This window comes from Coenobita brevimanus, chromosome 4 (genome assembly GCF_032717465.1).
Source record: "Coenobita brevimanus isolate Jiangsu-jjx chromosome 4, ASM3271746v2, whole genome shotgun sequence".
Lineage (NCBI taxonomy): Eukaryota > Metazoa > Arthropoda > Malacostraca > Decapoda > Coenobitidae > Coenobita > Coenobita brevimanus.
In genome coordinates, this window is record NC_136957.1 from 31,220,250 (window position 1) to 31,242,717 (window position 22,468).

Sequence of the window (22,468 nt, forward strand, 5' to 3'; positions counted from 1 at the left end):
TAATGATATGGGACTTGGAGTATAATTGCACATCATTAACTTCTTAAGCACGATGGCGTATATATTCTTGTTCCCCCCAGACGAGTTTCATCACTTTAGCTCAGATTGCTTGTTGCGAAGGGGTTAAATTCACGAACACAATTTTGCAACTTTTTCTTAGTTTGTTATCAATTTTACGACAGAAAACGAATCCGTGTTTTATGAAGAGAAAATGAAATTGTTTCATGGGTAACTTCTCGAACTTTGCTGGGAAACTTTTAAACAATTTTCTCTCACATCCATTCTTTAGCTGCACTGTCGCACTTCTTGACCCCTTCGGTCTGGCTTTGTACCGTTTATTTTATTCACATTAACTCCGGGCGATTCCAGTCGAGTGAGAAGAGACACCTAATTGGCGGGGATGACAGCCGTAGATTACTTCTTCATAAGTAAGATCATTCCCAAAATGCGCAGAAATGTCTGGTAGCGATGTAAAAAAGAAAATTTTCATTCATTGCCAGACGCCATGTATCCCAAACGGGGTGACCAAGGGCTTAGAGTTAATTGTTTTACAGGGAGGAGCACTAATCCTCCACCAACCCCACTTGACACGTAGGGATGCCAACAGCATCTGGTGTTCCCAGGCGGTCACCCATCCAAGTACTAACCAGACCCAACGTTGCTTAACTTTGCTGATCGGACGGGAAGCGGTGTACTCAACGTGGTATGGCATATACGGTTGCATAATTCTCATCAAAAGAAAGATTTACCAGTGTATGTGTTCAAAGAAATGATAAATGAGGACTGATTCTTGATGATTACTGTAGGAACATGAAAGGACACAATGCATACAATGTGTAAGACTGTTGCTCTGTCAAAATAGGATGTAAGCCTCATTTGCATTAACTTCATATTTTGATTTCTGGGAAATGATTTTAATTATGGAGCTTTTTTGTGATACCTAATTCACTGAAAAAACAAAGAAGCAAGCAGCTGAAGGAAGAATGGTGGAAAATGAAAGATGCTAAAATTCTGAGGGGGTTAATCTCTTTTCGGCCTTCAGTAATTTCGGGTTGTAACTCCTCTACGGATGCTTGTTCAATATATTATCTTCGCTGTGACACATTAATATTCTCATTTACTAAGCCTATATAAAAACTATCGATTTAATAAAGCTGTATGCAGTCCAGTCGGAGATATATCCCACTCAGCCCGGGGATGTCTGTTCTCATTATTGTTCCTCCCCCCGACGATTTTATTCAGCTTCTGGTAGATTTATCGAGTTAGAGAAGTTAGCTGTTGTCTTGATAAACTTTTTTTTTTTTTTTTTTTTTTTTTTTTTGAGTGCTAGGTGTTTAAGGCTCGACTTCCCGTTCCTAAAACAACTGATGTGTAGCGGGGTCCTCTTTCGAGACCGGGGCTTAGGTCAAATAAGAGAGAGGCAGGACACAAAAACTCTAGGCAATAACCTTTACACGTGTATTACTCAGTCAGACAAGGGACAACAGCAGATGTTACAACACAATATTTGGTTAATCACAAACACTTATATCTAGATAATCAGTATCTCACCATACTATGGGAGAATACACTAAAATAACACTCGAGGCAGAGTATGCAGAATTAGTACAGTCCAAGGTCTCTGAGCGCGTGGAGGAGTTAAGGATGGGGCTCACTAGGGGAGGGTGTAAGGCACTGGGATCTAATTGTGATTATAGTAGTATGAGGCGGAGTTTACTGGTAGTGTGTTCACTTTATTATTTTCTGGGAGCAAGGGACTTTTGGTTAATTATTAATACAAACTCCACGGCTTGGGTGTTTCTCTTACTGTGATATGATGGGTATTGTGCATGGGTCTTATTCACTATCACTTTGATTCTACATGGACTATTCACTGTTCCGCCTTGTCATTGTTAGACCCTTATTATTCCAATTTCACTTAAACATTTGGTCTCGTACTACGAATGCACTAAATCGCCTCGCCACTGTTATACTACACTAGGGGCGCAGTCACTGTCTCATGGGTCACTGGGCGGCGGGGAGTCAAGCCGGCTACAGCTCTGCCGGGGCAGGGGCACCGCCAGGGGAGGCCGTGCCGAGAGAGCACGGGATCACACGCAGGGTCATCTTCTCTCGTTCGGGGCTGCAGGTGGCGAAGGGGCCCCGTACTTTCTGGGCTGGGGACAGGAGTGTGGTCCTTGGGACTGGGGCCGAACAATTGCCTGAACCTCTTGTTCAAGTTCCTGCCGGAGGTAGAGGTCCTCCACCGTAGGGGCGTGCCCGTTCTGGGGAGGGCCTGGGATTCCCGAGGGCTGCGGCCCCTGAAGCTAGGCAGCGCCGTCAGGTAGGGGCAGGGTCACCGGTGTGCATCAGGGTCCATCAGGTGAGTCTTCTCCAGGGCCAGCCGTAGGGAGCAGAGACTGGGGCCTCTCCAGTACTCCTCTACGTCCTCTGCGTCGGGGGTCAGGGAACTCGTCTCATGCTTGGGCAGCGGGGCTGCTCTCTGCTGCTTCCGGCCGTGGGGCCCGGCTACTGGTCGTGGCTTCAGTAGGGCGCGACCACAAGGCACCGAGGCCCGGCTACTGGCCATGGCCTGAGAGGGTGAATAACTACCAGCGAACCCAGGGACACCTTTGGAGCGGCTACAAGCCAACTCCTGCAGGAGGGGTGTGAAGCGGCTACTGGCCGACTCAGGGGCAACGCCTCTGAAGCGGCTACTGGCCATCTGACGAAGGTGGAAGCGGCTACAGGCCGACTCCTTCAGGAGCGGGTGTGAAGCGACTACAGGCCATCTCCAGAAGGACACCTTCTGACGAAGGTGGGAGCGACTACAGGCCATCTCCTTGTTACCCTCAGGTCGGCTACTGGCCGATTCCTTAGCGAGGGGTGGGCGGCTACTGGCCGTCCCAAGAGGGAAGACACCTTCAGAGAGGCTACTGGCCGACTCCTGAAGAAGGCGGGAGTGGCTACAGGCCGACTCCTTAGGGGCGCTGGCAGAAGCCGGACAGACAGCTCCACCCCGAGATTGGTTGGTGGAAACTCGCCCGAAAGGTAGTGCAGGATTCCTGCTATGGCGACGGCGGGAGGGCTCTGAGTCATGGAGGCGTACAGACCAAGCTGACTTGGGCCGTTGTCACACTGAGTCTCGGTGTGCCGCTGCTGCTTCTCCGTGGGGTCCTTGAAGGGGTGTCTGGGAGTTCACGGGGACACAATGCTGGATTCCTGGTGGAGGTGGTTGGGCGTTCCAAGGGACACTATGCTGTATTTCATTAATAATACTACAACAGAGGGAAGAAAAAAACGAATTAAAAAAAAACCCTACAACAGGTTACTGGCGTCCTTCATTCATAAAAAATCTGAACAGCTGTAGGTTGAAGTTTGGGGGGAATCACCTCTTGGGAAGCGAGTTCCAGACAGATGCAGTTCGGGGAATAAAAGATTTCTGATAGGCAGAATTTCTGCAATATGACAGTGAGACATTCCTGTTATGAGCGCTACCAGATGTACGTGTAGCACGAGGAGAAGCGGCACAATGGATGCAACTTAGTTTGAGCATTTGCCATAAAAGTATCTTTAAAATAATGCAAGGGAGGCAACATTCCTTCTCACCTGTAGGGGAGGTAGTTTATTTGTAACTGCAGGGTTATTAATAATTCCAACAGCTTTGTTCTAAATTTTGTCTGGTTGCTTTCGTGCAACCTCTCCACATCCACTCCACAAGGGCGAGAAGTATTCCAGCTGAGAATACACATGACTCTTATAAATTATAGGTAACTGCTCGTCAGTGAAGAAGCTACAAACTCAGTACAATAATCCAAGTTTCTTTGAGGCGGTTTTGCAAGTGATCTGACATGAGAGGTCCACCTGAGGTCATTGTTTAGCGTAACACGGAGAATGTCAATATTTTGGGAGATGGGAATATTAGTAGCATTTAAGGTAATGTAGGAATCTGGCAATGTTTGTCCATTAGTAAATTGTATATACTTGGTTTTATTAGCATTAAATGAGACAAGGTTATTTTGTCCCCATTCAATGAGAGGTCATTCTTAAGCTAATATCTTCACGCAGCAAGACTATATCTTTTTTACTCTAACCTGGCCGAAAATTGTCATCCCTCCGTCTTGAATGCAGTTATAATAGTTGAATAAGATGCTAGTCAAGAAGGGGTGCACTGAAAAGGATGTAGTAGTAGTTTTGTATTACGCTGCCTCTAAGCAATATGAAATGAGCTACAAAGGGATGAAAATTTAGACCAAGTTAAAGTATAAGATATGTACTACAATTCAGTGGACGTGATCCGGAATGAGGGGTTAAGGTTTAATAGTGTATCCACCATGACTGCCCTCAAAACACTTCTCGTTCTGGCTTTCTTTGTGATCCAGTGAAAATTGTTGTGAGTGTATTCAGTAAACCAGATCATACAATGATTATTATAATAATATCATTTTCATTATAATAAATATTTGTATTATTTCAGCCACTGCTGTAATGCAGTTGATTGGTGGGGGCACACACCAATCACCCACTTAGATTTGCTGCTACTTTCCGGTGGCTACACAGAGTGACAAGCCAAAATGGTTGATCACAGCACATGGAACTAATAGTTACTAGCTCAGGAGTATGGGTGTTAGTAAATCAAGGTTGGTTACTGCGTGTGTGTGTGTGTGTTTAACGTGCAACTTTGGCCTCAGACTTGACAGTCCGTTCCTTCAGGCCCAGCCGTCCTCGTACGTGATACACTTTCTTATGTCAGTACATTGATGGTATTTGAAACATTACTTCGTAATGACACCTAAGAATATTTTATATATATACTTCCACAAGACTTTCTGAAATTATTTGCTACTAAGGCTTGCTACTGTTAGTGATGAAGTTATACGAATCTTAATGAACATCAGAAAATAAAAGATTAGCTATTCTTAGTTATGGATGATGAGTAACACATCGGTTTTATCCACAGGTGTATTGATAGGGAAGAAAACTTCTTTCAAAAGTATGTTCACATTCTCCTGTACTGAATGTGTAACAGACAGGATTTATCACGATTATGATCCTGCCTACTGGATTTACTTTTGCCCGAATCTGTTTGCAGGTCCATTCCATGCGATAGAACCATCCAGACTCCTAAGGGTTTACCTGTTCAACATGGGTGGTGGTATAGATGAATCTGAATACGGCTGCACGATTTCAGCCAATGACTGCACCGTGACTGCTGTTCTGAGAAGCACCATATAGTTTCCCGTAACATACATCTGACCCTTAGCTTCACTCTCAGGAATACTCTTTAAAGACTACTCGGTGAACACTTCCCACTGGTGTCACTTAGAACTGCTTCCCCGCCCCTCCTCCCCGAAAAAAAAAAAAAAAAAATATATATATATATATATATATATATATATATATATATATATATATATATATATATATATATATATATATATATATATATACCTAGGTTGCTTCCCCCAAGGAAAGGGAGGTAGCCGAGACAGGACTCATCCGTTCAAACACATTCATTCGCATCTTAGCCCCAAAGGGGAGAATGGACAGATCCTCACTGCACCACACCGCACAAGGGTCAACTGCGCAATGCAATCACTGACATCCGCAGCAGGGCCCGACAGCAGAACTGGTTTACCCCTCCCACATCATAACAGACCCAAACACACACACACACACATATATATATATATATATATATATATATATATATATATATATATATATATATATATATATATATATATATATATATATATATTGTAATGCTAGGTGAACTTCTCGTTCCTATTTCACCTAACGTGGAGCAGGGTCCTCTTTCGAGACCGGAGCTAGTGCAATAAAGAGAGGCAGGACACAAAAACTCTAGGCAACAACCTTTACACATATATTACCACAGTCAGACACAGGACAAATCAGCAGATATTACAGCACAATATATAGCAACATAAAACCTTATCTAGGATATGTGTATTCGCAGGATACTTGCTTCTCTGATACTGATGACAAAACAAACAATCCTAGTGTATCAGGAGTGCAGTAAATATAGACGCGCGCGGGAGGACGCGGGGAGGGGGTTGAGACTCACTATAGGAGGAGATAGGGGAGGTGCGGGGAGTGACTTGTGACGGCTAAGGGAAAGTTATGGTAATACCGGAAGGCGGCAGATATTAGCCGTGAAGTTTATATGGTTTCCACTAGCCAAAATACTTTGGTAATTGATTTTATCCTTGATTTACACTTACTTGAGATATGGGAGTGTGAGCGGATGATAAACAAGATTTATGGGTAGCGTGGGGGAAGGAGAGAATACTATTAATACTTCCTTTCACAATGTTCCTTCACAGTAATGGGGGTATGTCTTTATAGGCACAGGCTTATTAATTATATAACAGAGATGTCACTCACATGTATAGTCAATCAGATCTTGTTCCACACTCTCGTCCTTTAACTTCTCACTGTGATCTGATTTACCCCGATATTCATTATATGAAATCACTGCACAATACTTACATTAGGAGAAATCACACTTAACCTAAATCACTCATGTTACAATATCACACGTATTCATCAGGGGGATAGACAGGAACATGTCATCGGTGATCATGCTGGGCTAGGGGCACCGTCAATGCGAGGCGTGCCGAGAGGGCACGGGATAGTTCGTAAGGGCGTCCTCTCACGTCCTGGACTTCCCGTGGCTTCCGGACTTGGCTCCGGCGTGTGGCCCTCGGGACTGGGGCCGAATAGCTCCAGGAACCTCTGTGATAGGTCCCGGCATCGTGGGGGCGTAGAGAGATCATGCCCGGGTGTCCTGGGGAGAGCCGAGAGAGACTGTGGACTGCGGTCTCCAGCATCTAGGGGCGCCGGCAGGGGAGAGCTGCGGCAGCAACTTCCAATGGGGTCTGTCAGGTGCATCTGCTCTAGAGCCAGGCATAGGGTCCAGAGACCAGGGGAGGCTGGGAGGCCTGTCTGGGTCACTCTGGGACAGGAAGCCTGGGCTCCTGTCTCCTGCCATGGGGATGTCTCTCTACTCTGCACGCCCTGGGAGCGACCATAGATCGTCTCTACCGGAACACCTTGGGAGCGACCATAGATCGTCTCTACCTGAACACCTTGGGAGCGACCATAGATCGTCTCTACCGGAACACCTTGGGAGCGACCATAGATCGTCTCTACCTGAACACCTTGGGAGCGACCATTGATCATCTCTACCGGAACACCTTGGGAGCAACCATAGATCGTCTCTACCGGAACACTTCGGGAGCGACCATAGATCGTCTCTACCGGAACACCTTGGGAGCGACCATAGATCATCTCTACCAGAACACCTTGGGAGCGACCATAGATCGTCTCTACCTGATCACCTTGGTAGCGACCATAGATCGTCTCTACTAGAACACTTTGGGAGTGACCATAGATTGTCTCTACCAGAGGGGCGCCGTCTGGAGTATAGTTTCTAACTCCATCCCTAGCCGGCTCAGCAATTCCACTACGCGAAGGTAGTGTACTTCTACGGTGGCGGCTGCCAGGTGGCTGCATGTCACAGGGGCGCACAGCCCAGGCTGACATGTGTCACTGTTGCCCGGAGTGGTGGTGGCTGGTGGCGGCCACCCCGTGGGGTCCGTGTGGGGGTGTCGACGTATCTGTGGGCACACTACGTTGTTCTTGGCTTGCCCTGTCGTCGGGGGTACTATGGTATTCTCCAGGGGCACTGTTTTTCAAGCCACGCATTTTATGTATATATATATATATATATATATATATATATATATATATATATATATAGTGGTGAGTGTAGCCTATACACTGTATATACACTGTATATGGCTAGTGAGGGAGTGATTGCCCTTTACCTACACAGATCAAAAGCCCTCGGGAGCAGGGGGGTGGCTGCTTTCTCAGGCAGAGGAACTCCTTGAGAGTAAAATGGCTGGGAAGCATGCCGGCACGTGACTGGCTACAGCATAGCTGGGTCTTTCGGGTGTGGGCAATCAGGCAAGTTAGCTGCCTACTGCGACTGCAACACAATGGCGAGGTGTTCAGGAAGTTAGCCAAAGAAACCTTGATGGACTCTGAAAGAACAATAATGGCCCCCAGTCTCGTGCAGCCCTTAAATGGGCAGGGGGTGCTAAGAATCTCACGGTTGCCTCAATTACAATCTAATTCCTTTGTTAATGCAAAAAATACAATTAAAATTGGTAACTGGAATGTGAGAACGCTAAATCATGACGGTAAAATCGATGAGTTAGTGAAGGTTTTTCAAAATTACGGCCTTGATATTTGTGCTCTGACAGAAACTAGATTAACTGGAGTCGATAAGTTGGATTTGGAGGATGGTATACGTTTATTGATATCTGGCCGACAGGACGGAATGCATTATCAGGGAGTAGGATTGTTGCTGGGTTGTAAGGCATATAAGGCTTTATGTGAGTGGGATCCTATAGATGAGCGATTGTTATACGCACGGTTTAAATCAAATCATGGCAACATCAGTCTGTTTGTGTGTTATCCACCTACTAATGATGCACACGATGAAAGGAAAGACACATTTTATGAAAAGCTGCAAGAAGAAGTAGGAAGGGTACCTAGACATGATGTTTTGATCTGCATTGGAGACTTTAATGCAGTAATGGGCTGTTCAAATGAGGGATTTGAGGCATGTATGGGTAAGATGGGAGTTGGTAGTAGGATGAGTGAAAACGGAGTGAGGTTTGGAAGCTTCTGTCTAGCAAATGACTTAGTCATCGGGGGCACACTCTTTCAGCATTGCAATATACACAAGACAACTTGGGTGTCGCCGTGTGGAAAATATAAAAATCAGATTGATCACATCGCTATCAGTAGGAGGCATAGAAGTTCTCTGCTGGATGTTCATGTTAAAAGGGGAGCGGATATTGCTAGTGACCATCAACTCAACATTGCAAAAATAAGGTTTAAACTTAAAAATCAGAAGAAGGAAAAATCTGGTGTTGGTAGATACGATATTGTTAAGCTTAGAAGGGAAGGGGAAGAAAAGGAGGAATTCAGATTAGAATGCAGAAATAGGTTTTTGGTGTTGGAAACGTTGGAAGAGGGTGAGAGAAGTGTAGATGAGATGTGGGAGGATGTGAACAAAGTTTTGCATGAGACTGCTAAATGTACGATTGGAAGGAGACATAGATTCAGGAGAAAGAAATGGATATCAGAGGAAACGTGGGATATGATAAAAAAGAGAGGTGAGGCTAAATTCAGGAGTGAGATGCAATGCGTATATGAACAAGAGATTGAATTAGCAAGAGCTGCGTACTGGAGTTTGAATTCAGAAGTAAGAAGGTTAGCTAGGAGAGATAAAAGAAGATGTGTGGATGAAAAGGTTGCAGAGACTGAAATCTTAATAAACAAATATGATGGACAGAGTCAAAGAATAGCATATGAATCGATTAGAGAACTGAGTGGTAATGCAGGTAAACGCAAGGAAATACCAGTTAGAGACAGGGAAGGAAATTTATTGACCAAAGATGGAGATATTAAAAATAGATGGAAAGAGCATTTTGAGACAGTTCTTAATAGACCAATACCACCAGAAGAGGATATACCGTCTGCTCAGGAAGATTTAAATATAGAAACAGGAGAGTTGAGGCTTGCAGAAGTGGAGAAAGCAGTAAAACAGTTAAAGAATAATAAGGCACCAGGGGAGGATGGTTTATTTTCGGAAATGTTTAAAGTGGAGGGGGATAGATTAATAATGATCTTGACCAAGCTATTCAATAAGATATGGGTGACGGGGTTACTACCATCAGTTTGGAAGAATGGTGTAATTGTTAAAGTTCCGAAGAAGGGAGACCTGAGTGAATGTGGTAGTTGGAGGGGAATCTCTTTGTCACCGATAGCTTTGAAAGTTTTCAGTAGAGTGTTGTTAAATAGGTTGGAGCCGGTGGTTGAGGGTATTCTGAGGGATGAACAGGCTGGTTTTAGAAAGGGACGTGGTTGCAATGATCAGATCTTTATAGTTAGGCATTTGATGCAGCAAGTTAATGAAATGAGAGTACCGTTAAGTCTTTGTTTTGTTGATTTTGAAAAGGCTTTTGATAGTGTTTCGAGAGAGACTATGGGGAAGATCATGAGACATTATGGAATACCAGAGGAGTTTGTGAGGGTCATTATGAACATGCATGAGGACACATTTTGTAAAGTGATGGTTGATGGTTGTCTGAGTGATTCGTTTGAAGTCAAGTCCGGAGTAATTCAAGGTGGTGTTCTATCGCCTTTACTATTTATATTGGTCATTGATTACATTATGAAACGCGTTGGAACAGAAACCGGTGCAGGTATACTTTGGGGAGAGAACAGGAAACTTTTGGTTTTAGATTATGCAGATGATATAGTTTTGATTTGTGATGGGCCAGAAGAGATGCAGAGAGTGTTGGACTGTTTGGTGAGTGAAGGTCGCAAGGTGGGTTTGGTTATTAATTGTGGAAAAACTGAAATAATCAATATGAATATGGAAAATGCGCAGGAATGTGTAATTGGAGGTATGGTTGTAAAGCAAGTTGATAGGTTTAAATATTTAGGTACTTATTTAGCCAAGGATGGTTCTTTGAACTTTGAATTCGAGGAAAGGTTAAAGAAGGCTAATCAGGCAATGGGAATGCTTAAAAATATTTGGAATAATAACAATTTTTCTGTGCATACAAAAATCAAACTTTATAAGGTAATGGTTAGGAGTATCTTAATTTATGGACACGAGTCTTGGTACAGCACAGTGACTATGGAAAATAAATTCTTGGTGTTTGAAAATAAAGCACTTAGAAGAATATTAGGAGTTAAGTGGTGGGAAAGGATACCAAATGGTAGAATTAGAGAAATAAAGGGAGTGCAGCCGATCGATGAATATGTTAGATTCTCACGATGGAAGTGGCTAGGACATGTGTATAGGAGACAGGGAATAGTACGAGGTACACCAGGGTGGGTGGCACTTGGTAGGAGAGGTAGAGGAAGGCCAAAAGAGACGTGGGTGAGGACAATGAGACAATGTTGGGGAGATCTTGAGGAGTTAGCACAAGATAGGATGTGGTGGTGTGAGTTCATCGAGGCCCTATGCATCCCCGAGGGTGCCACAGGAAATGATTTATATATATATATATATATATATATATATATATATATATATATATATATATATATATATATATATATATATATATATATATATATATATATATTCAGATTATTTTTCCAGTTACATCATACTATTCACACACCTCGTTACTTGTGCCATCTGTAAGGTGCTGTATATGAGTAAAACATAAAGAAAATTTATTGTACATGAGCACTTGGGCATATCGGCTGGAACAGCCTCATCAGCAACTCATCACACTGAGCATTACGCGACGACTCAAAACAACACAACCACCTTTCTCACCGTCTGACTTCACAGTACTTTAAAACAGGTAATAAGCAGCTGTATTTTGATTTTGCTCTGAATAGACGGTTTCACACAGCTCCTGAGATGGATGTCGAACGGGAATGGATAATGTACCGTTTTCTTTATTTAAACACTGCTATGTGGTCCTACGAAACGGAACTACGCTATATGATACAGGTAAGAATAAAATATCAACCAGAACATCCATCTTCCTCCTAACACTCAACAAAAACAAGTGTAATAATGTTTCCGTAATGCTTAGAAAAGTGGAAGGTGCTTCAGTTCACCGGCACGAATTGTTTTTGTTCACCCCTTGCCCTCCTCTGGATGCGATTAGCGATAACATTCAGTAGAACATTGAACGGACTTCCTCAGGTGAGAGAAATCATTACAGCCAAAGAGTTAAACCTTTTAATAATACCACTGAGCATATAGGTATGTTACTGCGGTTGTCGCCAAATAATATTATTCAGCTAAGGAGTAGCCAGTGAACCCCAGAGGATTCAAAAACTGTTTCTATTCGCACTCAGAGTATTAATAACTACTAAGGATTATTTCTGACTACAACCCTGACAATTTTACTCACTTCTCTTAGCAACAGTCACGAGGTTTCAAAGGGTATTTCGATTAACACTGGATGTTACGGTGGCATTCAAGTATATTATTAACACAAACACCTGACAGTTTACCTTAGATATTTTGTAGATATAAATGTGCTGCTTACAGAGAAGGGGGTGTGAGCCTGTTAGATGGAATTGTTATGAGGAATATGACTAAATTACCAAAGGATCCATTACCAAAAAGTGCAACATAATCTTCGACACATGAAAGGTGAGATGCAAGTAAGTGTATTATGAGTAAAGAGAAAAACAGGATACACCTGGAGACGGAAGAAAACGACATTAAATAAGACCACAAAAAAAATTACTTGTTTAGTGTCCGGTCACGTCATTTTTTCACGGTCGGGCTGGCTTTTTTTTTTTTTTTTTTTTTCTGTTTTTTTTTTTTTTTTAGTATAGCAGAATATACGAATGACATTCATAGCCGTATAGTATGGTAGGGATGCATTAAAGGCCATAGAAATCGTATATGAAGCTAAGATGAGACGAAAACATGAACATTTTGTTGAATCCTTGGTTTGAAAACATTTTGCCGTACTTTTCACCATTTTTTTAAATAAAGAAAACATGAGGGTGTGGGTGTTTTTTTTTTTTTTTTTTTTTTTTTTTTATGTGGCCTAATAAAGAGAATTGGAAGAAGTATACGAAGTTAATGTTTTCTTTTATCCTCGGGGTCTTGTATAGACACTGGCTATTCCACCACGGATCAGTTCAGCCCCAACACCCGGCGAGTGAAGAAGGGGTGTACTACGATCCTGTCACTGTTTTCCTTCTGTGTCTCTCTGCCATGCCTGTCATCGCTACGCTACTTCTGCTGGCCATTTGTGTGCTCAGGTGAAAAATGTTGAGGGTGTATTCACTAAACCAAGCCACGCAATTATCATTGTAAATCCTGCGAAGAAGGATGATGCCACGTTCAGCAACTTGCCTTATACTGTTGCACGAGATTAAGTGTGTGTGTGTGTGTGTGTGTGTGTGTGTGTGTGTGTGTGGGTGTGTGTGTGTGTGTGTGTGTGTGTGTGTGTGTGTGTGTGTGTGTGCCTTAACTCCTAGGCAATTTCTGGATTTGAAGTTTAAAACTTTCCATGTGAGTTTGTCTGGGTAGGCTACTCCGAAGGTTTTCCATTATATGCAGTTTTGCAACTACGATTTTTTGCGGGAATCAGCCCCAGCTCACCAAATTAAAGGTTCTCAAAGAGTGAGAGGAGGGCAGATGTGACCTTAATATCTTAGTACATATTGCACAATGAACTCTTATCCATAATGTGTTAATTGGGGAGCGTGACCACCCACAGTGCTTCTTGAGGGTCAGCCCCTCCCCGTCCCCCCAAAAACAATATATAGCAGAAAAACAGGAAGTGAGCACATGGATTTCAACAAAACTTCTCAGGTCAGTTCGTCTGGTTCTTTGATAATGTCTTGCATGAGGGGTCAACTCTCCTCCAAACTTGTATAGGTTACAAATAAAGGAAGGAGGGTAGATATCGCTTTGGTATCTTCGTCCTTGTTGTGGCATGGACTCCCATCCGCTAACTTCTACTGCTACTACTACTACTACTACTCCTCCTGGTCATCCTCCTTTCGGGACTTTGGCGAAAGCTTTACCATTGCACTTGACATCTCAAAGGCTTTCGATCGAGTCTGGCATATATCTCTAATTTCCAAACTGCCCTCTTACGGTTTCTATCCTTCTATTTGTGCCTTCATCTCTACCTTCCTCTCTGGTCGTTCTATAGCCGCTGTTGTAGACGGCCATCGTTCTTCTCCTAGATCTATCAACTGCGGCGTTCCTCAGGCCTCTGTCCTATCACCAACTCTCTTCCTTTTATTCATCAATTGTAAGCTGTACATCTAACCATATCCACTCATACGCTGATGACTCCACCCTTCATCTTTCCATTCGGTTCCCGCAACGTCCATCTCAGCAGTTACTTCAACAAACAAGGGATGAGGCTATGGCACACCTAATGTCTGACTTGGCTCGTATCTCTGACTGGGGTAAAAATAATCTTGTTTTTAATGCATCAAAGACTCAGTTTTTACACCTATCAACCCGACAAAATCTTCCACAGGTATACCCACTGATGTTTAATAATATTCAGCTTAATCCTGCATCATCCCTGAACATGCTTGGGGTTTCATTCACTCGGGACTTATCTTGGAAAGGTCATACAACATCTCTTGTAAAATCTGCTTCCAAGATATTATGTGTGGTAAGCCGACTCCGTTCCTTCTTTATTCCTGCACAATTGTTGACTCTATACAGGGGTTTTATCCGCCCCTGTGTGGAGTACAACTCTCATGTGTGGGGAGGCTATCCACATACAGCTCTTCTCAACAGGGTGAAGTCAAAGGCTGTCCGTCTCATTAACTCTCCTCCTCTTACTGACTCCCTTCAACCTCTGTCTCTTCGTCTCACTGTTGCATCTTTATCTCTTTTCTATCGCTACTTCAATGGTCACGGCTCTTCTGAACTGTCTGCATGCATTCCTCCACCTCTACGACGTGCGTATAGCACCCGTCTAGTAGCAAACTCTCATCCCTTTTTTGTCCAACTCTCTAATGCAAGAGTTAACCGTCACTCCCAGTCCTTCATTTATGCAACAGGTCAACTCTGGAACTGTCTTCCTCTGTCTGTGTTTCCTGCTTCCTATGATCTCCAGTCTTTCAAATGCAGTGTATCCAGGCATCTCGAAATGATCGGATCTTGAATTTGGCTCTCTCTTGTATTTTGTTTTTCTCTTGGAAGGAACAATAATTGCGGGCTTGCGGCCTTTGGTTCCTTCTTCTTTGCATAAAAAAACTACTAGTTGTAGTACGGTAGTAGCAGTGGTGGTTGCAGTAGGCCTAGTCGTAGTCGTAGTAGTAGTTGTTGTTGTTGTTGTTATTATTATTTTTGTTGTTTCTGTTGTACCTATCGTTGTTGTTGTACCAGTACAACAACTGCTAGTCTGTAATTGTTTCAAATCGGCGTGCATTGTGCGGATTGGGCATGTAGTTTCCATGCTATCTCTTAATGCACAGGAAGAAACTGTACGTCTACTTTATTAAGTGTAATTACTGTCAGTGAAGATTATTTTCGGTACTTGTATAATAAGTGAAGTGTTGGCAAGCATCAAGTGTACTAACTGTAAAGTGTTATTAAGCATTAAGTGTAATAGGAGTTAGTCAAGTGTGTATAGCTCCAGTGCTTGTGAGAACAGTGAAGTTGGAAGGCATTAAATGGAATTATTTGGAAAAAAAAGACAGTGAGCTTTAAGGAGCCAGTGTTTATTTTCGCCTCAGCTGATCTTGTGTACTGTACACCTTAAGGGTGACCATTTTAAGAACAACTCTCTGGGCAACATCCTTCCTGTACTGAACTACTGCTGTTGGAGTTTGTGGCAGTGTGGGGTGAGGACGTAACACTAATGTCAGAAAGTAAAGAATTTACAGAACAATTTCAGGCCCGAATCGAAGAACAGAAAGAGTTCAGGAACGAACTGAAAGAACTAACGCAGGCACATACTAAAAAATTCAAAGAAAAAACTAAAGGACTCAAAGAACAGTTACAGGTACAAAGAGTTCAATTGAAGCCACAGAGTGAACAACTAGAGACACCAGGTGACGAACAAAAAAGAAAAGATATGAGCAACTTCAAGAGGCATCAGAGGAGCAACGGAATGAATTACAACCGAGGGTGCAAGGACAGCTAGATGTTTTCATGAGTGAAATGAAGGAAGAACGGCAACGGCTTAAGGAGGAAGTAGATGCCAAGCTAGAGCAGCAGAAGTACGAGGTAAGCAATAATGTGATGGAGTGGAAACAGCATGTAGATGACCAGTTGAAGACAATTAGTGAGGAAATTGTGACGGAGTGCAAACATCATGGGTACAACCAGCTGAAGATTAGTGAGGGAATTGTGATGGAGTGTAGACAGCATGTAGATAGCCAGTTGAAGCATGTAGTTGACCATGTGGAGATGGTTTGTGAGAAAATTGAGGCTGTAGAGAAAATTTGCACTGCTGAGCCTCAGGTTGGTGTGCAGGGGGCATATGAAAGGAGTGGAAAGTGTACGGTAAATCTTGGCGGATCCCAGGCATCTGAAGATGGCATTGCAGGGTTGAATAATCACAATGTTGGAGATACAAGTCCTGGACTTAATGATGATGCCCGAGTTTTTAAGCCCAAAACCAGTGAAGTGCATGGCTATGATAGGGGTCCAATTAAAAAGAAGCCTCAAGAATTTGATGGTAGAGTATCCTGGGAAGCTTACTGTGCACAGTTTGACTTACTTGCGGATCTGAATGGTTGGGATGATAAAAAGAAGGTTGCAGAAGACCCACCACTGAAGAAATGCAGGAGAACCTTGATGAACAGATGGCAAAGAGTGTATTAGGAATGGGAATCATAGGAAGAAATGCTGCTGTACTGCAATGATGGGGCCAGCGTCAGATGAAGACCTGAAGAGGATGCACATGGAAGATCCAGATTTACAACCAGTGCTAGAGTGGCTGCAGTGGAGTACAGTGCAACCATCTTGAGAAGAAGTTTCCAGGTTAAGCCCTGGGACCAAGAGCTACTGGAGTCAGCGTGACCTTCTTCGTTTGAACGATGGACTACTGGAGCATCAGTGGGACACATTGGATGGCTTCGGCAAGCTTTGGCAGCTGGTGGCTCCGAAGAAGATGAGGTCCAAGATCTTGGAAGAGTCCCATAACCAGATCACTAGTGGGCACCTGGGAGTGAAGAAAACTTCAAGCCAGCTGCGACGGAAGTTCTACTGGATTGGCATGCCTCAGGATGTTGAAGAGTGATGTCAGGCCTGTGATGTGTGCTGTGCCAAGAAGGGACCCAAGAAACGTGGTTGTGCCCCTCTCCAGGTGTACCAAGTGGGTGCACCGATGGAAAGAGTTGCGGTGGACATTGCTGGACCTTTGCCACTCACTGAGAGAGGAAACCGATATATATGTGTCACCATGGACTACTTCATAAAGTGGCCAGAAGCTTATGCTATCCCTAATCAAGAGGCTGTGACTGTTGCTCAGGTGTTGGTTGATCAGTTTTTCTGTCGTTTTGGGATGCCACAAGAGCTACATTCAGACCAAGGTAGAAACTTCGAGTTTGCTGTGTTCCGTGAGTGCTGCATGTTACTGGGGATCAAGAAGACCAGGACGACCCCCCTAAGGCCACAGTCAGATGGGATGGTGGAGAAGTTCAACTGGATCCTGGGACAAGAACTGGCCTAGTACTGCATTGATGGAGAAACAGACTGGGACCAGAAATTACCTTCTTTGCTGATGGCATATCGGTCTGCATCCCTTGAGTCTACTGGCGACACTCCTGCAAAACTGATGTCGGGCCACGAGTTACGTTTACCCATTGACTTGTTAATGGGAAGACCACCGGGTGAAGAGCTGCTTACAGACACTTCCAGCTACGCAAAGTGCCTCCAGGAAAGACTGGCTGAGGTACATCATCAAGTGCGAGTAGCCCTCAAGTTTTCAGAAGAGGTGATGAAGTGCAAGTATGATGCCTAGGCAAGTGAAGTGAGCTTCAAGGATGGTGACCAAGTTTGGTTAAACAATCCTCAGCGAAAGAAGGGACAGTCACTGAAGTTGCAGAGCCCATGGGACCGGCCTTACACTGTGTTGGACCGCCTATCAGATGTAATATACTGGATTCGGGAAGGCAGGAAGTCTCGCCCAAAGGTGGTACACGTGAACCGTCTGTGGCAGTACCATGGGCCAGGACAGTATAGCTGGGATGTCTCCACGGAATCGTGCTCTCCCGCAGCCGAGGATGTTGAGGAGGACTACGGAACTGAAGTGCAAGAGGATGGCGACAGTTCCCCAAGAGAAGAAGCTAATCAAGAAGAGGACCAAGACCTTCCTGGAGGAGTGGACTGTGTGGAGGAGCAAGGACGTCGTCAGAAGCCGCATAGAAGACCTGGTAAGTTGAAGGATTATTTTGTGTATAATTAAGTGTACCATTAAGATTAAGGTTTGTGTCCGTATATACTGTGTAGTTTTGTCGGGACGACAAAGGACTAGGGAGGGAGTGGTGTTAAGAAGTGAGATTTGCCAGCTGGGTGCTTGAGAAGTTTCGCGGCGTTTCGTATACGGTAGTTCCGGTATCGGTACGAGTCAAAGTTGCCAGTTTGCCTGTTGTTTGTGAGCGTAGTTATTTCGTAATTTGTACAATAATTTTTGTGCTCTTTTTCTTTATTATGTTTTATTTAAGTGATTGCTTGTTAAATTATGTAATTCAAGTTCGTATGGTAAATGATTTAGAGTGTTATGTAATGTAGGACGGTTATGGCTTGTTTTGGTTGTCTCTGAGTTGGCAACTGTTGTTCTCGTAGAATGTAGACGTCTCTCGAATAATGCAAGCTTATAAAAATTGGGGTAGAGATTATTACAAGTTCAGCTGGTTTTCAGTTCAATTTGAGTGCAGTTCAGTCGCGTGTCAGGTCAGTTTGAGTGAAGTGCAGTCGGTTTTGGTTCAGTTTGAGTGCAGTGCATTATCATTGCAGTGCTGTTAGTGATGTTTGTGAAGTGTTGCTGACAAGTATTAGGTGTAATTACTGTCAGTGAAGATTATTTTCGGTACTTGTGTAATAAGTGAAGTGTTGGCAAGTGTTATGAAGGGGGATTTGCCAGTTAGGTAGTCTCGTACCTTCGAGACGTTCCTGGAACCGTAAGTTCGGTACGAGTCAGAGCTGCCAGTTAGCCTGCTGTTTGTGAGCATAGTTATTTCGTAAGTTATGCATTAATTTAATGTGCTTTTTCTCAGTAATGTTTTATTTAAGTAATTGCTTGTTAAATTATGTAATTTAAGTTCGTATGGTTAATGATTTAGAGTGTTATGTAATGTAGGAAAACTCAAGCATGTTTTGGTGTCTCGTAGTTGGTAACTGTTGTTGCTAGGGGCTGATGCAAGAATATGTCCTAGAATGCTGGAGAAGTAGAAATTTCGAGAGTAATGCAAGCTTATATAAGGATAGGGTAGAGAGGAGAAAGTGTGAGAGAATGGGAGTATGGATGGGGTATATGTGCAGGAGTAGGTGGGAATGAGAGGGCAAAGGAAGGAGTGTGTATAGTTGTGAGTAAAAGATGGAAGAGGAGGATAAGACAGTATGGATCAGTTGGATCAAGGATTGTGTGGGTAAAGTTGAAAGTTGGAATACAAATGTGGGCGATTGTGTGTGTGTATGCGCCAACGCAAGATCGTGCTAGAAGAGTGAGAGAAGAGTTCTGGACAAATGTAGAAGTGTGCATGGAAAAGTTTGGAAGGAATGATAGTGTTTTTGATTGGTGATATGAATGGTAAAGTTGGGAATGTGAAGGTGGATGGAATAGTTGGTGAGTGGGGTGTGCCTGCTGAGATAGATGAGAATGGGAGTGCGTTAGTGGACATTTGTGCTGGGAGGGGGTTGGTGATAGCCAATACCCTCTTCAGGCATAAAATGATCCACAGGTATACATGGCGAGTGATGAGAAGGGTGGGTGGTGAATTAAGTGAAAGGAAGGCAATGATTGATTATGTGTGTGTGGATGAAAGGATGCGAAGATGTATATTGGATGCAAGAGTTTATAGAGGTTGGGGGAGTGGACTTTCTGACCACTACTTGGTGGTGGCCTGAGTTAAAGTTCAAGTAAGATGGAGGAATAGAAGAAGGGAAAGACGAGAGGAAGGAGTAGTAGCAAGGAGAGTGGAAAGGTTACAAGAGGATGAGAAAAAGGCAGAGTATAAGAGAGAAGTGGAGGAACGATTGGGCAAATATGAGTTGGAGCAGATGGGGGACGTGGAAGGTGTGTGTAGAATATTTACAGAAGAAACATGTGCAGCATGTGATGTGGTGTGTGGAAGGAAGAGAAGACGGAGCGGGGTGCAAGGAACAGCGTGGTGGACTGAAGAGGTGAAACGGGCTGTGGCACAAAAGAAGAAAGCATACAATGAATGGATGAGAAATAGGGACGTGGAAGAAGTTGAGAGGCGGAAGAGAGAGTTATATGTAGAAAGGAAGAGAGAGGTGAAAAGATTAGTAAGAGAGAGTAAGAAGAGAGTGGATGAAGAATTTGGAAGGAATTTGAGTGTAAAGTGGAGGGACTGTAAGAAAATGTTCTGGAAAGAGGTGAAAAGAGTAAGACAGGGTGGAAGTGAAGTTAGCAGGGGAGTGAAAGATAAAAATGGTAGATTACTAGTGGAGAAGGGAGAAAAAGTGAGCAGATGGAGAGAACACTTTAAGGAATTATTGAACGTGGAGGATGGAAGTAATGCAAGTATAAGTGGCTGGGTAATGGCTGGGAGAAGGAGGGAGGTGAGAAGACAGGAAGAAATCAGTAGGATAGAAGTTGTGGAAGCAATGAAGAAAGTTAAATCAGGGAAAGCCCCAGGAATTGATGGAGTGTGTGGTGAAATGTTGAAGCATGGGGGAGAGATAGTAGTAGAATGGATGTGGAAGATGTGCAGATTGGCCTGGGAGGAAGGTAGAGTCCCGGAGGATTGGAAGTCAGGTATAATTACTCCCTTGTACAAAGGAAAAGGGGAAAAAGAAGTGTGTGGTAATCATAGGGGCATTTGTCTTCTTAGTATAATAGGAAAAGTGTATGGTAGGATACTTATTGACAGAGTTAGAGAAAGAACAGAGAAATTAGTTGGAGAAGAACAGGGAGGCTTTAGGAAGGGAAGAGATTGTGTAGATCAGATATTCATTCTCAGCTCTTTAGTGGAAAAGTTTCTAGAGAAGGGAAAGAAGTTGTATGCGGCTTTCATGGATTTGGAGAAAGCATATGACAGGGTGGATAGACTAGGATTGTGGAAAGTGTTAAGAATATATGGAATAGATGGGAAGTTGTTGAATGCTGTGAAGAGTATGTACGATGGTGCGAAGGCTGCAGTGCGTGTGGATGGTGAACTAAGTGAATTTTTCTCTTTGAAAGTTGGGTTGAAACAGGGATGTGTCATGTCTCCATGGTTGTTCAATCTGTACATGGATGGGGTAATAAAAGAGGTACAAAGTAGGGTAGTGGATGTTGGAGTGGCCCTGGTGAGAGAGGATAGTGTTTGGAAACTCCCTGTACTGTTGTTTGCAGATGATACCGTGTTGTTGAGTGAAGACGAAGGAGAGCTGCAAGGCTTGGTGGATGAGTTTGAGAGAGTGTGTAGGAAACGGAATCTAAAGGTGAATGTAGGGAAGAGTAAAGTGATGGTCTTTGAGAGAGGTGAAGTCAGTGAATGTACAGCGAGGTTGGATGGTGAGGAATTGGAAAATGTGAGTACGTTTAAGTATTTGGGTAGTGTGATGAGTAAGGATGGAGGTTTGGAGGGTGAAGTGCTTGAAAGGGTACAGCAGGGAAGAAAGGTTGCTGGTTCTTTGAAAGCAGTGATAAGAAACAGGGAAGTGAGCATGGAAGTGAAAAAGTTACTATATGACAGTATTGTGATACCAACTCTAACGTACGGAAGTGAAGCGTGGACGTTGTTGGAAGGACACAAGTCAAGAGTGAGAGCCGTGGAAATGAGTTATTTAAGAGGAGCCTGTGGAGTCACATGGAGAGAGGCTGACGAATGAGGATATAAAGGAGCGTTGTGGTGTTGATGTGGATGTGATAGGAAGCGTTATGAGGAACACACTGAGGTGGTTTGGCCATGTAGAGAGGATGGAGGGTGAAAGACTGACGAAGAGAGTGTATGTGAGTGAGGTGGAGGGGGAAAGAGGGAGGGGGAGGCCGAGGATGAGATGGAGAGATGGGGTGGAGAGGTATATGAGAGAGGGGGGTGTGAGTTGGGAGCAGGGGAGTGAAATGGCGGGGGACAGGGCGACTTGGAGGGGATTTGTTTGTGGCCACCCCAAACGGGATTGAGGCGTCTGGCAATAGATAGATAGATAGGTAGAGACTGTTTTGAGTTTTGAGTCGGGTTTCAGTTCAGTGAGAATGAAGTGCAGTCGGTTTGAGTGCAGTTTGTGAAGAGTTGCTTTGCAAGCATTAAGTGTAATGACTGTCTGTGAAGATTGTATATTTTTGGTACTTGTGAAAACAGTGGCAAACAGTGACGGGTTATTGAAGTTTGTATATCAGTGGAACTTGAGAAGACAGTGAAGTGTTGAGCATTAAGTGTAATAACAGTTAGTAAAGTGTGTATAGCTCCAGTACTTGTCAGAACAGTGAAGTTGGAAAGAATTAAGTGGAATTACTTGGAAAATAAAGACAGTGAACTTTAAGGAGCCAGTGTTTATTTTAGCCTCAGCTGACCTTGTGTACTGCTCACCTAAAGGCTGACCATAAGAAGAACAACTCACTGGGCAACGTCCTTCCTGTACTGTACTACTGCTATTGGAGCCTGTGGCAGTGTGGGGACTCGGACGTAACACTGCTGTCAGGAGTGAGGATTATTTCTGGGCTGCTGTGAGTCTAACCTTCGACATGGAAGCAGAAGATGTGAACACAAGATCTCCAGCTGGGCAGGAAGATGAGGTGTC

The 22,468-nt window shown here is 43.7% G+C and overlaps 1 pseudogene; it reads right to left on the reverse strand.

The window, feature by feature from the left end:
• Nucleotides 1-598: 598 nt before the first annotated feature.
• LOC145397032 (5S ribosomal RNA) lies at nucleotides 599-716 on the reverse strand (annotated as a pseudogene).
• Between the last annotated feature and the right edge of the window lie 21,752 nt (nucleotides 717-22,468).